Genomic DNA, 17,514 nt, shown 5'->3' on the forward strand with positions numbered 1-17,514 from the left:
TTCATTTATTCGTGTGTATTCTAGTGAGATAAGAATATCCATTGTTCACCTAATAATAAACGAAATAGAGGTGCAGAATATAAAGAAGATTTGTCCAAGGACACATTTGGTATTAGCAACATTGCAAATAAATTATCCAAAGCTTTCTAATCTTTGCACCAAACTTCTTCATGCTCAGATACATAAATTCAATGATACAGATTTTATTGAGATCTACTTTGTGCAAGTCACATGCCTTTAGCTCCTGCAAATATGAGGTCTACACATCTCAGGGATGGTAAACATGGCAAACATACACATGGATAATTGGAGGGTCATTCAAGTTTTATAAAAAGAAAACCATTTAGAATGAGGTCAAAGTAGATTTGAAACTAATATTTCAATGTGGTTCTTAGTAGCTCTATGACTTTGGGTAAGCTTTTTTTCTTTTAAGATTTATTTAATACTTATTTTAGAGAGAGAGACACACAGGACATGAGTGGGAAGGGCAGAGGGAGAGCGAGGGAGAATCTCATAGACTCTGCACTGAGCATGGAGTCCCAGATGGGGCTCAGTTTCACAACCCTGAGATCATGACCTGAGCTAAAACCCAACAGTCAGATGCTTAACTGGCTACACCACCTAGGCACCTATTTGGATGTTTCTTAATTTCTTTGAGGTTGAGATTCCTTACCAAGAATAAAAGAGTAATATTACCAATGGTACAAAGTAGTTTCAAGCATTAAATAAGATTGGCATATGGTGAAAACATCATGACTTATAGTTGTTATTTTTTTTTACCATATTGTTACTATGACTGTCATTATTGTGATGTCACTGAGCCCTTTAATTTTGGAATGCAATGGCTCTTATGGGATTTTTTAAAAAATCAAAAGTAGATGTATTTAAGATGTACAATGTGACAATTTGATATACATATACATAGTGAAATGATTACTACAGTCAAGCATATTAACATACTCATATCCTCACATAGTTTTTTTTCTTATTTTTTTGGTGAGAGCATCTACTCTTTCAGCAAATTTCTAATACAAAATACAGTATTGTTGACTATAGTCACCATGATGGTCATTAGATCTCCTAGAAGGTATTCATCCTACACAACTGATATTTTATACCCTTTTGACCAAAATCTCCATTTTTCCCCACCTCCCCACCCCTGGTAATCACACTCCTACTCTTGCTTCTATGTATTTGAGTGCTTTAGATTTAATATATAAATTAGATCATGCAACTTTTTCCATCTGTCCTTTTTTGAGTAGCTTGGGATTTTCCAGGGCTGACACATCACCATGATCTGTCCCCCCTGTCCTCAAGGGAAGGGACAGGGGAGCCTGTGCAGCTGCCTCACCCTGGTGACCCCCAGGCCCTTCTCATAGCCCTCTCCTGGCTTCTCATAGATACCATGTTTGTGAATAAAGTTGGAGAATGCAAAAAATAATAACAAACAACAGGTGACTTATTTTACTTAGCATAATGTCCTCTAAGTTCATGCATGTTGTTGTGAGTGGCAGGATCTCCTTGAAAAAAATATTCTATTGTGCATATACACCACAATTTCTTTTTTTTAATATATTATTTATTTATTCATGAGAGACACAGAGAGGCAGAGACATGGGCAGAGTGAGAAGCAGGCTCCTTGCAGGGAACCTGATGTAGGATTTGATCCAGGGACCCCAGGATCACACCCTGAGCCAAAGGGAGACGCTCAACTGCTGAGCCACCCAGGCTCCCCACAATTTCTTTTATTACTATTATTATTATTTATTAAATTCCAGTATAACTAACATACAGTGTCATATTAGTTTTAGGTGTACAATATGGTGATTCAGTGCTCATTCTCAGTGCTCCTCATGCCAAGTATACTTGTAATCCCCATAACCTATCTTATACATCCCCCCTCCACCTTCCTTCAGGTAACCACCAGTTTGTTCTCTATAGTCAAAAATCTGCTTTTCAGTTTGTCTCTTATTTTTCTTTGTTTTGTTTCTTAAATTCCACATAGGAGTGAAAATTTGTCTTTTTTTGTCCTACTTATTTCACTTAGCATTATACCCTCTAGATTTATCCATGTTATTGTAAATGGCAGAATTTCATCCATTTTTTATGGCTGAGTAATATTCCATTCTCTCTCTCTCTCTCTCTCTCTCTCTCTATATATATATATATATATATATATATATATATATATATATATCCATTCATCCATTGATGGTCACTTGGGTTGATTTCATAATTTGGCCAATGTAAACACTGCAATAAGCATAGGGAGCATATATCTTTTTTTTTAATTTTTTTTAAATTTTTATTTATTTGTGATAGTCACAGAGAGAGGGAGAGAATGAGGCAGAGACACAGGCAGAGGGAGAAGCAGGCTCCATGCACCGGGAGCCCGACATGGGATTCGATCCCGGGTCTCCAGGATCGCCCCCTGGGCCAAAGGCAGGTGCCAAACCGCTGCGCCACCCAGGGATCCCATATATCTTTTTGAATTAGTATTTTAACATTATTTGGGTAAATATCCAGTAGTGGAATTATTGGATTACATGGCAATTCTTTTTAAAAAAATTTTTTAAGGAACCTCCATACTGTTTTCCACAGTGGCTTATCAATTTGTATTGCTATCAACAGTGCATGAGTGTTCCTTTTTCTCCACATCCTCACCAACACCTGTTGTTTCTTGCGTTTTTTATTTTAGCCATTCTGACAAGTGTGAGGTGATATCTTGTTGTAGTTTTGACTTGCATTTCCCTGATAATAAGTGATATTGAGCATCTTTTCATGTGCGTGATGGTCATCTGTATATCTTCTTTGGAAAAATGTTTACTCAGGTCCTCTGTCCATTTTTATTTGCATTATTTGTTTTAGAGCTATACTTTTACTCAAGGGAGAGCAGAATTCTGTTATTTCTGCTCCAGTCTCCTATTGGAGAGGCTCTCTGCATGAGACACATGTTCAAAAGAATCAAAGTGTCCCTTCACCCCAGTCTCAGCTCATAAGATAGAAGCTCTATATTAGGCAACAAGATTGAGAATACTGTACCAGAATAATGCCCACTCCAGCTCCCTGTAAGACCGATGATGGCAGGGGCAAGCAAGATGATGAGGACTACCATACCCCTAACTTCACCTTGTACGATAGGATATTGTTCTGCCTAGAGCAGGCCAGTGCCCTTAGCCAGAGCCAGGATACTGATGCAGAGGTCCCACATCAGAGGCTTAAAAGATAAACAAACTCTGCCTGAGGGAACTAACTTTATTTGGAACAGAGCTTATAGAATTCCACACCCAAGGGCATGGTCAAAAGGAGGTGAGATGTACAAAGTCTTTCATAGTTCTACAATAGTAGCAGCAACAAGGAAAATGGAAGATTAACCAAAAGTCTAAGAGAGAGAACTGGGAAAGATACAGCTAAGAAAAGAGCTTCTGCAATCATAGTGAACAGTGTGGGACCTGTGAAGATGTGCCAGGATGCATCCACATAGGAACAATTAGAGCTGGATGTAGGACAGACAGACATGAAAACATTTGCCAGCCTGCACACAAATTCATCACAAAGGGAAGAAGACTCACCAGTGCTAGGGTCTTAAGCACAAACTCTAACCAAAACACTGGCTAAACAATAAGTTACTCTGATCAAGGAGTGACTCTTCTTGAGCCATACTAAAAATAAAATTGCATACATCCTTTTCAGTCTGGAATACTGTGCGCCAGTCCAAGGTTGTACCATTTTATGAAAGATCAAGGAAGGAAAATGCAAGTTACTGATGCCCAGCCAAATGTGTAAATTCCTTGGACTATGATAGCTACCTCCAAACTATATCCAATGGTCAAGGGTAAAAATTTAACTAGCCAAGGGGATTAACCACATCCTTTGACCAATAAGTAGCTTATGCTGTCTCAGAGGTGACTGCTAAGTAGTCTGGCTAATTATAAGAACAAGAAAAACATTGTGCGGAAATCCAGAGGCTATAGGTGAAGTAGACTTCAAAAAGTGTGCATCCTACCAAATGTTTTCAAAAAAGAAGTGTTGAGAAATATAAGCCAACTATATCTAACATAGCTATAGAATACTCAACCCAACATTAGCAGAAAACATTCTTCTATGCACACATGGAATTTTTTCTAAGGTAGACGATACGCTTAACAATATACAAGTCTCAATAAACTTAAAAGAAGGAAATCATACAATGAATATTAACTAACTAATTACTTAACTAATTTACCAAGAATTAATGTCTTAGTCTGCTTGGGCTGTTATAACAAAATGCCGCAGACTGAGTGGCTTATAAATGATAGTAATTTTTTTCTCACAGTGCTGGAGGCTGAAAAGTCAAGAAGACTGGTGTCTTCTCTCTATACTCACATGGCAAAGGACGGCCGGTATCTCTGGAGCCCCTTTTATAAGACACTAATCTCATTCATGAGGGTTCCACTGTCATGATGTAAGCACCTCCAAAGCCCTATATACTGATATCATTACACTGTGCATTAGAATTTCAACATATTACTTTTAAGGTGAACACACATTCAGACTATAGCAACCAAACACAGTGGAATTAAATAAGAAATCAACAATAGCACACACTCCTAAATAACTGATGGATCAAAGAAGAAACCACAAGGGAAATTAGAAAATCCTTTGAGAAAAATACGAATAAAAATACAGCATTCAAAAACCTATAGAAAGCAGATACAGTAGTGTTCAGAGGGAAATTTATAACTATAAACAAATACATTATGAAGGAAAAAATCTCTAATCAATAATATAATTTCTACTTTAAGAAACTAGATAAAGGAGAGAAAATCAAATTAAAGCAATCAGAAGGAAGAAAATATGAAAAATTAGAGTGCAATAAATAAAAAAAATGATTAGAAAAACCATAAAGAAAATCAACAAAACCAAAAGTTGATTCTTTAATAAGATCAACAAAATTGACATTTTCTTAGTTAAATTGACCCCACCCCAGAGAGAGAGAGAGAGAGAACTCAAATTACTAAAGTGGAGAATGAGAATACCACTAATGCTCTTACAGAAATAAAGAGGGAATATTATGAAAAATTTTATGTCAGCATATTTGATAACATAAAAAAAGGACAAATTCCTAGGAAAATGCAAAGCACAAAAATTGACTCAAGAAGAAATAAAAAAAAAAAATTGAATAGAGCTAAAAGAGATTAAAGGATTAATTCATTTAAAAACTTGGCATAGGGGATCCCTGGGTGGCGCAGTGGTTTAGCGCCTGCCTTTGGCCCAGGGCGCGATCCTGGAGACCCGGGATCGAATCCCATGTCGGGCTCCCGGTGCATGGAGCCTGCTTCTCCCTCTGCCTGTGTCTCTGCCTCTCTCTCTCTCTGTGTGACTATCATAAATAAATAAATAAATAAATAAATAAATAAATAAATAAATAAATAAATAAAAACACTTGGCATAAAAAAATGCTCAGGTTCAAATGACTTCAGTAATTAATTCTATATAATGTCCAAAGAAGAATGAATATCAATGTTTCACAAACTTTTCCAAAAATGAAAGGGTGAGGAATACTTCCAACTCATCCTAAGGGGCCAGGGTTAACCTAACAGCAAGAGGCATCACAAGGAAAATAAAACAAAGGGCACCTGGGTGGCTCAGTTGGTTTAGCATCTGTCTTTGGCTCAGGTCAGTCATGATCTCAGGGTCCTTGGATGGAGCCCTACATCAGGCTCTCTGCTCAGGGGTGGAGCCTGCTTCTCCCTCTCCCTCTGCTTTCCTGCTGCTCCCACTGATTGTGTTCTCTCTCACACTCTGTCAATTAAATAAATAAAATATTTTTGAAAAAAAGAAAACCAAAATAAAATATGGACCAATATTCCTTAAAATAACAAAAATTCTCAACAAAATAGGAGCAAGTTGAATCTAGCAATATATAAAATAGATTATATGCCATGAACAAATAAGATTTATCCAAGAAATGCAAGGTTAGTTTAACATCTGAAAATCAAGCAATATAATTCACCAAATTAAAAAAATAAAGGACAAAAATCAGGTAATCAATAGAAACAGAAAACAAAATTGACAAATCCAACACTCTTAAATGATAAAAACAGTCAACCAAGTGCATATAGAAGGAAATTTCCTTTATGTAATGAAGAGTATCTACCAAAATCTAAGTTAAAACATAAAATAAACCCCAGCTAATTTAAATATTGAATGCTTTCCCTCAATCCATATATCTTCTTCATAGATATATTCATTTAAATTCTCTTTCAAGTTTTAAGTGAGTTATTTTTTTTCTTTTATCATTGAGCATAAGTGCTCTTTATATATTCTACATACAGGTCCCCTAACAGATATATAATTTTCAAATATTTTGTACCATATTATCAATTTTTGTTTCACTTCCTTGTTGATTGATTTCAAGTCTAGGGCAGAGAAACTAAGGAACAACATATTGGGCCAGAACGCAACAAAATTCTCAGAGACTAAGGGGAACATGTTCAAACAGTATAGACTTTAGCTTGGATAAACTCCCATTTGTCAATTCTTGGATAGTTTGAACAAATCTAGGATTGTAACTAATTGTAAAACATTCAATAAAATAAATAAATGAATTAGTAATGATTTTTTTAAAAAGAGAGAGGAGAGAAAGCTAGACAAACAAACTTGTATACTATCACAGATGTAATTATCACAGCTTAAACTTATTTTTAAATTTGGCAATAAAGGAGAAAGAATTAAGCATATAGCTTATTTAGGAGATACCCAGTTGGTGGAGAAAAGCTGTTTTAGATAGAAGAATGTTAGATCACAAATGTAGAAGGAATACAAAAATAGAAAAAAAGTCATTGATCTGCAGGCAGCAATAAAATTATCAATTCAAGCAAGAATGCTAAAACTTTGGATTCAAAGATTGTTGGAAAACACCTTGCATGTTACCAATATTCAAGAATATTACCCCATGGGTTATTTGCTGAATGAAAATGAATAAAAATTGACCTCATGATAAAAATATTTGGCTTCATCACTATAACTGAGCATTATGAATAGTTGGACAACTTGATACCAAGCGCCTTGGAATGCAGTATAATATGAAGTGCACAGCATCATCTGTGAAGGATTCTTGCAAAACAACCAAAGAAACAAACAAAAACGTTTAACTTGAATCTAAGCTTTTAGCACTAACTTCCAAAGTATAGAGGATTAGGGGGTTGGATAAACAGTTTAAATACCACCATCACTAAACAATTAGACCAAAAAAGAACATGATGCCTTTTGTGAGTCAATTGACCTGTTCTCTTTAAAATGTCGATGTTTACTGGAAAAAAAAGAAATGGGAGGACTATTATAGAAAAAAAGTGACCAAAGAGATATAGCAACAAAGTGCAATACAAAGACCTTGACTGGATCTTGTTCAAACAAAGAAACAACAGCTATAGAAGATATGCTTGGGAAAATTACGGAAAATTGAATAAGGACTATATATTAGCTAATATAAAGAATTATTAATTATTTGGTGTGATGATAGAATATGATTATGTGTGAAAATACACTTATTTTTAGGAGTTGCATGCTGAAATATTTAGAAATGTCATGACTGTAAGTGACTTAAAAAGTTACTGCAAAGACACAAAGTATTGTAAAACATTAATATTTGTCGAATCTCCTTGGTAGGTACATGGATGTTAGTTGGATTATCCTTTCAACTTTTGCCCATATTTACATTCTTTATATTAGAAAGTTGGAAAAATAGCATCTTGTGTGGGCTTTGATTTTTACAAAATTTTATTAAGTTGTATCAACAGGTGTAAAACTTAATCCCACTGAGAAAGATGAAATTAAAATATATTAGTAATGCTGCCATTTAATGTTTTTAGTAAACTTTCTGTTTCACTTTAGATAAGCAGCTGAGAAATTAATATTTATGTTTTTGAAGAAATAACATTCACCTACATTATCGTGTCTGTGAAAAAGAACTGCCAAATAGTACATAACTCAAGAGGTGGAAGTCCATGTGATTTCTTATCCTACTTTCTGCATTTCCTGATTATTTAATAATAGTGATGATTTACCTTTATTAAATATTTGCTCTGTGTTCAGAACCATGTTAAATTCTTTACACGAAATTTCGTATTTCTTCCTTACAAAAACATTTAAACTGTTGGAGACGTAGGATTAGAAGGAAAGGAGACAAACCTGGTGAAATAAAAAATGTTTCTGAGAAACCCCTTGTAAGAAATGGGAGAGGTACCTATTCAAAGAGATGTAGTAAGATTTTCAAGTACAGCTGAGAGCCTAGCTGAGGGTGGAGCCAGAAGGCTAGATCATAAAATACAGGGACTCTGATCTGTGCAAGAGTGTTATTTCTTTCTTCCTGGATCATAGCCCATACTTGTAGGAACAGAGAAGGTCGATGGATAGGTTGGTCCCAAAGTGGGGTTGGCAGGGCAAATGCAATAAAAGGATATGGAAAAATGAATTTGATCATGCTGACATCAAAAGTGATTGAAGCAATGTACCACATGATTCAGAGAAGAAATGAATCTTTAGTTGAGAGGTAGTAGGTCAGGGGCTGAGGGTTATGAGCACACAGGAGCCACACACAATAAAGCAATCATTCCTCTATCGGCAAGAACATTAACGACGTCAGAATCTACTTATCAGGACATTCTCAAATGCCCAAACTACCCACTGAAGACAAGCAGAGTTTTGAAGGGATATGATATCCACACTTTCAGCCCTATCCACTAGGAAAAGGGGCCTTTGTGTAGGGAAGTATTTGAAAATCTAGAGTGTTAAAAGCCTTTGGAAGATGTTTGAGATTGAGGTTAGGGAGAGAATGATTTGATGAGCCCCTCCCTTAGAAGCATAGAAATGCACGTGGCTTCCAGATACCATCTAAGCTGGAAAATCAGGAACAATAGATCATGAACAAAGGACCTAAGACATCTGAGATCTAAAAAATTTTCACTATAGATAGTATGTTTATTACAGTCTTCTTTATCTGCTTTTAAAGAATAGAGATAAAATTTTCAATAAAAAGGTCAATATATGATATACTGAGGAGATAGCCAAGAGGAAAAAAGTTTCAAATTTAGCTTTTAGGGGAGAAACCTAGAGAAACAAGAGTGGACAGGGTTTATTTTTAAAGGGAAAGGAGACAAGCTCAGTCCCCATGTCTCATGAAAAACGTGGAAAGGAAAGCCTCAGAAGGTGAGGTATGACGTTCAGGGATTAACAGGCAATAGACCTTCATGGTGTTCCCTACAATATTAGCCAACGTATGGCACCAGTACAGCTGCTGCTCTTTATGGTTTCTGTGAAAATACAATATTTCCTTTTCCCTGGCTCTCTACTCCTAACTGAAGTTCATATTAAGTGTGTTAAATATATGACAGTATACATTAAAATGCCATGCCTAGCTTTGGATCACATGTAATAGGAATGTTTAAGAGAAACAAAGTATAATACCTTCTCCAAAGGAATTTAACGATTTAGAATTCTTAGGAATCAAATAATGAAGAGATGGTGTGCACACTACTTGTTTACCTACAGACTGATACATAAAGGAGACAACCATTGTAGTTGATGAAAGTTTAATAAAGCCTTCAAGCATATTTTGATCAGTGTGCCAGATTGATGTGTAGATCTTGGGAACATTTCATTGGTTAAAAAAACAGTAACATGGTGAAAATGGTTATGGTCTATATGCATGCATGTGTGGTGTGTGGAGGGGGCAGTCAAAAGAGACAGAGAACATTTATAAATTCAACAGCCATAGCTGGGTACAGTAATGATTCAATTAAAGTTTTAAAATATTTCAAAATGCCTAAATACAAGATATTCCACTGGGTATAAAGACAGAAGGAGAATTATTCCTATTAGGAGAGATTTAAGAGCATGGTTAGAAAACCAAAGCTAGATAGGACTATGGCAATTGTTAGTCAGTGTACAGGAATATTAAAAATTCTAGATGCCTTGCAAGAAAGAGAGAAATGTCTAGTGTTTTCCAAACTGAAAAACTAATTGATTGTGAAATTGTGCCATATTTGCAATCCCTTGATGTTGCACTTTAGCTATCATTAAACTTACTTGCCTTTGTCGTCTTTGCTTTGTGATAAGCTGGAAGACTAGGTCAACTTTGTTATCTGAGCACGTGGATCTGTCCACTTTCCCTTCTTAGGGCTTCTTTAACTGGACTGTGAAGTAGAAACTACTACAAAGACTTCACAAACAAGTTCTATGTCTGTGGGCTTTTATGTAGTGGATTATGACACAAATAATCGATAAACAATTTTTCAGACACTAAGGAGCCTTTTCTAGATTCTATTCAGCCTGTAGATTCTTCCATTCCTGCCAAAAAAGACAGAGGTCATCAAAGTACTCCCACCACTCTAGAGGAGCACAGGCAAAGACAGAGTAGAAAAGTCAGAGAGATAGAGACAGACAGACGACAGACAGGAGAGAGATAGGAGAGAAGCCACGCTCAAGAAATGGTTATTTAAAACATTATTCAGAAAAGCTGTGAAGGGAAGTAAACTTACAAATAGTTAGCGGTTCTCATTTTAAAGTTTGAACACAATAGAACTTAGAAGGTCTGAGAATGTTTTTGTGCCTTGTATGAACAGGAAGACACATCCCCATAGAGTCTACACAGGATGGATACAGGCATGGGGAGGCTCAATACATGATCCAAAACCAGAACAAAACCAGAGACTCCAGACTACTTAAAGAGATCCAGTCAGGAAGGACACTTCCCTTCATTATACCTGCCTAACCAGCCCCCAAGGAGAAGAAATTTGAAGGTCTCATAAAATCATACTGTAAGACTGTTCATACTTTATTTTATTTATAAAACAAATATTATAAAATAAAATAAAGATTTTATTTATTTGAGAGAGAGCATGAGCAGGAGGGGAGGGGTAGAGGGAGAAGCAGACTACTCAATCAGCAGGGGGCCCAATGCAGGAGTCCATCCCAGGACCCTGGGATCATGACCTGAGCTGAAGGCAGACCCTTAACCACTGTGAGCCACCCAGGTGCCCCTACAATTTTGTGTTTATGTCAACTGCTTCGTACAAGGTATGTCCTTCACACTGCAGTAGAGTTGCAGGGATTATAACTACTACTCTTAGGTTTTTCAGGTAAAAGGTTTTCCCCAATTTATTTATAAATGGATTTCCCTATCCAACAACTTCAATGAAAATTTTGCCAGTTATACTTGAACAAATACAAAACATTCCTTATAGAATGTGCTTGGGCAAAGTTGATGGCTGTTTGGGTTCATTTGTTTATTTAACAAGTATTTATTAGCCAATTCATTGAGATCTCTGTGCCATGCTGTGCTAGGAGTTGGAACATGCAATCAAACACTAGTCTTCCTTGCATTAGTTATCTATTGTTTGGATTAGATTGCCCCCAAACTTAGCAATTAAAACAAACATTTATGGGGAGCCTGGGTGGCACAATCAGTTGAACATCTGACTCTTGATTTGTGCTCAGTTCCTGATCTCAGTCTAGGTGGTGAGACTGAGCCCTGAGTGTCAGGCTCTGTGCTCAGCACATAGTCTGCTTAAGACTCTTCCCCCTCTCTCTCTGCCCCTTCCCTACTGGGGCATGCTCTGTCTCCCTCTCCAATAAATAAAGAAATGTTTAAAAAGACAAAACAAGACAAACATTTATTATCTCAGTTTCTGAGTAAGGAATCCAGGATCTGCTTATCTGAGCCATGCTGATTCAGAGCCTCTCATGCAGTAACATCAAGCTGCCGGCGAGGGCTGCAGTCACCTGGAGGGTTGGAGCACAACCACATGGCTGACAGCAGGTGGCTTCAGTCTCTTGCCACATGGGTGGGCCTCCCATGGGGCTGTTCAGTACAGGAGGGAAGGACAGGGCAAGCCTGAGTCAGAAGTCAGTCTTTCATAACCTGATCTCAGAAGTGACATGATGTATCATCAATTCTGTGTTCTCTTGGCCACAGAGACCAGCCCTGGTACAATGGGGAAGGGGATTACACGGGGTAGGAACACCAGGAGGCAAGGCTTATTGGGCGCTGTCTTGTAAATTCTTTCAAACTTTACCTTCTGGCATTTTCACTGTACTTGTGGATATAGACCATAGAAAAATAAATAAATTATAATAAATAGTAACAGAAGGGGCAGTGAGGAATTGAGCTGAGGTAGAAAGACAAGAAGGAACTACTTATACCATATATGCAGACTTCCATGTTTGTATTTCACATTATATTCATGAGAATAATAAGTAGAAATGGGATTAAGGGTATAAGCGTGGTGTTTCTAAGAATGGAATATAGCTCCTGGGTAAATCCCTACATATTTAATAGCATGTGACTGTCTAGCCTGGCTGAATTCACCTGGATCACAAGACCAGAAAGAAAGAACGAGCTTCTGAAACCAAGTGAAACACAAGTACAAGGCAGTGGGACTGAAGATTCCCTTGCTTTTGGTAATTAGGTTTTTGTGTCCCTAAGGTCCAAGACTAGGGGCTTGAAATGAGCTCTCAAAGGGTAAAATCCAGAGAAGGAAATTATAATGCCTTGTCATGATTCTAGCACATTAGAAGGAACAGCACAAACAAATGAAACTCTAGGATTCTCTGCATGCCCTCTCCATCCCAACCAGGGATGAGTCTGTAATGCATTCTTCCACAAATGCTGCTTCTTTTTTCTTAACATAAATGTTTTTAATTTAATCACAACTCTTGCTGGCTCTGCTGCAGGCCTTAAAATAAATAAAAACATTCTCCCTCCACTGGGTTAAACCTGTTGCCAGAATTTGCCAGATTTGCAGACTACTCTCCCGAAAGAAGCAAACGCTCTGTGGAGCGCTCAGAGAAACATCAGTCAGTCTGTCATTGGCATATTGTTTCCCATTTGTAGGAAATGGAAATTGAAAAGGCCAGTCATGTTTAGAAATACTAATGTGGCCCACATTGCCATGTTCGGGTTTGTTAGTTAGAAGATGTTCTGTGCCCACCTTCTGCTCATCTCTCACTATAGATCTGAAGGATTGGCACCAATCATTTGAGTACTGCTAGCTCTGCCCCCAGACAGGAGCACTCTCTATTGCGATGAATAAGTAACTCCAGAATTAACTGTACAGTGTAAATACAGTGACCGACGGAATGTGAAAACTTTTGCATCTGTAGCCAAATCAACAGCATACTGTTCCTGTTGGGAGGAAGGGAAATCCTGCACCTATAGCTCTGCAATCACTGACCTCTCCCTGCCAGGTTAGAGGAGCCACATCCACCTACCATTCTATCCATGCCTTTTGCTCTTGTGTACTTAATTATTTCCCCTTATTCATACCTACACACATACACATACGTGAGAACACAGGCATCAGCAGAAACACAGGTATCAACATTGTGCACATTAACCATGTGCCCAGGTGCTTGTCGTAACAAGTGTAGCCCCAATTGGCCCATCCAGAGTTCAAGTTCAGTGCACTCAGGAGCTCTCTTTGCAACATGTAAGTATAGCATCAGAAGGAGCCATTGCTCTTAATTACAGATGACCACCAACATCTAGGTCCCTGACCGTGTTGAGATAAGACCAGAGTATGAGGCTGGAAGCGCCGATGCTATGCTTAGCTTACTGAAGCATTTAATTAATTAAGGTTAGTCTCTAAGACTGCCACTTAATTAGGGATCACCCTAGTTCTCCAGCTATCCTGGGGAACTTTGTATTAAGAGGCTGCCATATGTTCACACAGTTTAGGTATAGATTTAACCATCAAAACAAAGTAGCCAGTTATTCAATATTTAAACATGGTGTTTTTACTGTTTTCTGTGAGAAAGGTTTTCTTTCCTCTCAGGGACATAGTCAATGTATTTGAAGTTTCCTTCAATGAAAAGTTGTATACTTTTTCACTCCACAAAGTCAAAGCCGGGTTGTTCCTGTGTCATCAAACTCACTGAAGCAGCTGAGTTATTATATTGGTGAAATTAATTATTGAAATGAAGACATGCTTTGTTCTGCTTTAAAAAGAAGATAAAAGCCTGAACCATTAAAAATGGTTTTCTATCATAACTAATGTGCAATATGGATTCTAACATAATTAGTTGAGTTTGGAAAATTATTTTTATATAATCAATTCCTTTATCTACTACATTTATACATTCAGTTATTCATTCAAAAACAGTAATTGAATGTCTTCCGGGTGCTAACCCTTGTGAAGGAAAATGGAAATACAAAAATAAATAAAACATAGGTCCTGTCATTTGAAAGCTCTTTACTTAATAGATTTATGAATTCCCTTTGCCCTGGGAAGTTGGCAGGGCATTAAATGGACAGTCTGTGGCATTCTTTCCCCAAACCTGATTTTTTTTCTGAGACACATATTGTGCCAAAACATTCTCTATTTTGCCCTGGCTACAGTCCAAATTTCCTTTATAAAATTTAATTTGACCTAATTGAAATTTCCCTCTGATATTTAGGGTACTATAATGAACATAAATCAATTTATTGAGCCCAGAGTCATCTTGAATTCATGTGTTGGTTTTTTGTTTGTTTGTTTGTTTGGGTAGCTCTATTTTATTTTTGTCAACATTAGCATGAACAAGTTCTCTTTCTAAATGAATTATAATAACATCGTCTTGTAATTATATTTGAGTAAAGAGAGAGACAAAACTTATGCTCCACATTATGGGGCTGTACACTCAATAAATCTCAGTTGATTGGACAATTTCTTCCATTTTCTGTAAATTGACTCTTGGCTTGGAACTTCCCCTAATGACGGTAGTTTCCAGGAGCGTTCTCAGGTACTGAGAGGGAAAGCACTATGTCTCACTTTGCTTCAAGATAACATTTCTTTCTTTCTCTCTTTCTTTCTTTTTTTCTTTCTTTCTTTCTTTCTTTCTTTCTTTCTTTCTTTCTTTCAGATAGAGCACTCAGGGAGGAGGGAGGAAGGAGCAGAGGAAGAAGAGAGAGGAGCAGAGGGAGAAGGATAAGCAAACTTCAGTGCTCAGCACAGAACCCACCACAGGGCTTGATCCTAGGACCCTGAGATCATAACCTGAGCTGAAAGCTTAACAGACTGAGCCGCCCAGGTGCCCCTCAAGATAGCATTTCTGACAAGGAGTCATTGCTCAGAAATGAACAGGATAGGAAAACAGCTCAAAGGATAGAATGTAAGGACCTTACTGATGATATAGAGATGATATTTGCATGTTCCTTCTGGCTCATTCTGGTAGCCTTTTCATTGCCTAAGCATGAGGCACACGCTCTCAAAGTAGTGGGATTCTAGCTGCTTTTCTTTATCTTCCCTTACCATCCCTTGGCTCAGACAGCTCAGAAGGCAAAGGGCTCAGGTGTTTTGTGAAAAGGTTACACAGAAGGCTTATCTACCAGAATAATTTCAATTCTTTCACAGCCAGACTTAGAATCCATAGCCAAAACCAAGTCTTTCTGACATCACAAAGCTACAAAAATATTTGTTCTCTCCCTTTCTGTGTTTTTAATAATTTTTATTTAATAATGATTTTTTTCCTTTATTATTCCTCTCCCTCACTTTATCAAATTTCTCCACATGACCTTAACTTCAAAATCTTTGTCAAAAAACCCTATTATATGAATAGTAATTTACAACTCCAAAGCATGTTGATGTGCCCTAGCTTATTTAGTAAGAAGATTAATAATGTCGATTGTTTAAGAATTCATCATCCATTCATCAGCCAAGTTCCAGAGCAGAACTGAGCTAGCAACAGGAAGAAAGTTAAAGATATTTGAGTGACTTCCACAGTCACAGTGAGTATCTCTAGTGATCAGGCCTCTGTTTCTAAATACCAGTGTCATTTAAAATGATTCAGGGCTGCTTGGAGAAATGACTGATTCTGGATAAAATTTTAAGAGAATCTCTGGCCATCTGATTGTGACAGAAAGCAAGGAGGCATCCAAAGCTTATTGAAATATGTCAAGAGAACACAGGAGCTGAGCTGAGGGGGCTCACATGGGTTGTATAGGAGATACCTTGAGAATTAAGCAAAACAAAACAAATAAACAACAGCAACTAAAAACCCTGACAGTAATGGATTATAACACATTTAATCATCATCATCATCATCATCCTTAAATACTCAAGACTATAATAACATTTGAAAAGAAAAAAAGGAGTAAGTATTCTCCTTTATAGAAAAATGCCAGATCATAATGATAGAAGGAGTGATGGAATTAGAAAATCATCATTTACATCTCAAAACATAGTACACTGATTTGTGAAAGATCGTCGATAGAAGTTCCACCATTGTGGACAATATAGTGGAAGAAACAGATATTTACACAATCTCAAAGTGTCACTCTCCAAATTATTCCTTTGGATAACTTGAGGAAAACTATACCATTACGGTAGAGTGATGTGGTCCCCTGCGACCAAGTAATCACACTTAGCATTACTAGTAGTGGTGATATGATGCAATATAATGCATAGAACATATCAAACAATGTGTTCCTGACAAAATGTTTAACCTGAATCTAAATATGTAAAAACAATAATACAAAGGCAGAATATGGGATGGTCTACTAACATCTGGTATGGTTTCTTCATAAAACTCACTATCTTTAAAAAAGGGGGATGGTGTTTATTGAATAAAGGGAGGTGATGGGACTATTCTAGATTAAAAGAAAATAAAGAGATATTGAGGTACCTGGGTGGCTCAGTGGTTGAGCATCTGCCTTTGGCTCAGGTTGGGATCCTGGGGTCCTGGGATTGAGTCCTGCATCAGGCTCCCCGCAGGGCTCTCCCCCTGCCTGTGTTTCTGCTTCTCTCATGAATAAATAAATAAAAATCTTTAAAAAAGGAAAGAAAATAAAAGAGATATCATTTTCAAATGTAATCTGTAAACCTTTATTAGAAATCAGATTGGAGGAGAAACATATTGTGGTAGGAGCATAGTGACTCCTCAAAGGTGCTGACACTCTCATCCACTGAACTATGAATATATTATATTACAAGGAAGCAGGAATTAAGGCTGTTAACGAATTGTTCTTAAAATAAAGAGATTATACCAGATTATTCAAGTGGGTCCAAATATATTCATAAGGATCCTTCTAAATGGAAGAAAAAGACAGAAAAGGGAGTGTCAGAGTTTAATAATCCATTACTAAAGTAGGACTAAGGTGTCATTACTGGCCTTGATAATGGAAGGGGCCATGAGCCAAAAAATGCAGGCAACATCAAGGAACCGGATAAACTAAGAAAACAGATTCTCCTGTAGAGATTTCATAAAGGAACACAGCCTAGTGGATACCTTGATTTTAGTCCAGTGAGAACCATTTCATACTTGTGAATTCCAGAACTGTAAGATAACAGATGGGAGTTGTTTTAAGCCACTAAATTTGTAGTAATTTGTTACAGTAGCAATAAGAGATTGATAGAAATTCTGGTATCAGAAGTGGAGTGGTTCTTTACCAACCAGCTAAAAGTATAGAAATGGCTTTGGGATTGGGCACTGAAAGAAGCTGGAAGAATTTTAAGGAGCATGAGAGGAAAAAGCCTAGATTGTCTTGAATAAACCAGT

Source organism: Canis aureus, chromosome 15, assembly GCF_053574225.1.
Source record: "Canis aureus isolate CA01 chromosome 15, VMU_Caureus_v.1.0, whole genome shotgun sequence".
NCBI classification, from domain to species: domain Eukaryota; kingdom Metazoa; phylum Chordata; class Mammalia; order Carnivora; family Canidae; genus Canis; species Canis aureus.